This window comes from Arachis ipaensis, chromosome B07 (genome assembly GCF_000816755.2).
Source record: "Arachis ipaensis cultivar K30076 chromosome B07, Araip1.1, whole genome shotgun sequence".
NCBI classification, from domain to species: domain Eukaryota; kingdom Viridiplantae; phylum Streptophyta; class Magnoliopsida; order Fabales; family Fabaceae; genus Arachis; species Arachis ipaensis.
This window is the reverse complement of record NC_029791.2, coordinates 13,728,613-13,729,767: the sequence shown is the minus strand read 5'-3', so window position 1 is coordinate 13,729,767 and position 1,155 is coordinate 13,728,613.

Sequence of the window (1,155 nt, the reverse complement as noted above, 5' to 3'; positions counted from 1 at the left end):
TGACCTGCTAAAATTAATCTGTTACGGATCTGAGCTTTATTTAAAAGTTTACTGTTGGATAATGAATTGCTGTATGCACAAGGTGAAGTTCGAACTCTTGATTATTTCTTAAACGGACTAGTTATTATTGTTTTTTTGGTATATCCCATCATCATCATCATCATTATAGACTATGCTACATGTATATTAAAATTAGCCACCAAAATTTTAGTATAAAATAAATATTAGAATATAAATATATATTGAAAATAAATTAAACCATATATATATATATTTATACATAAATTCTTTAATAGCTTATTTTGGTGTATCAAACTACCAATATTTTTGTATTATTATTATTATTTCTGAGGCCAAATAACACTTTTACTAAATCCAACTCTTTTCTTTAGGATTTGGATCCTCTAAATTTTGAATTTTACTTTAGAAAGTAAAGTGTGATATCTCACTGTTTATTTTATAGGTAGGACCAAGAGAAAATATGAGAAAGAAACTATGAGAAAATGAAAGATCACACTTTATTCTTTAAAGTGAAAATTCAAAATTTAGAAGATTCAAATTCTTTCTTTATGTTATTCCATAGACTCATAAGGTCCATTAACAACCCAAACCCATTCCTTTACCAAAACTTGCAAATCAACACCAAAAAAACCCAAAAACTTAATCATGACCACTAATTTTATATAATTAAGAACCAAACAACCGACAAGATCTGCAGCATCTGAACCTAATGCAGCAGCTACTTCGTTCAATGGAATAATTTTTACACGCGTTGTTATCTGTCAAATACCACGTCTCTTCAACATCAAATACCACGTCTCTTCAACACATGCTGAAAAAAATAAGCATCCGCACCATAGTACTGTCTATTATTGTATATGTACCATATTGTGGTTTGATCAAAATGTTTGAGATATATAGTCTCTGAAAATAATACTTGCATCAATTTCATTCTAATAAAGATTAGATTCAAATTGGTTCGATAAGATATGATAGTAAGTATAGTACTAAAATCGCCAATAAATTAGAGTTCAAATGATATAATTTCTCTGTACTAATTTAGAAGTTGTGAATTTGAGTCTCTTTATCTTTAGAAAAAAGAAGGATATAACACTAAAATTTTATATTAGTGTGGTACCCTATTATAACTACTTA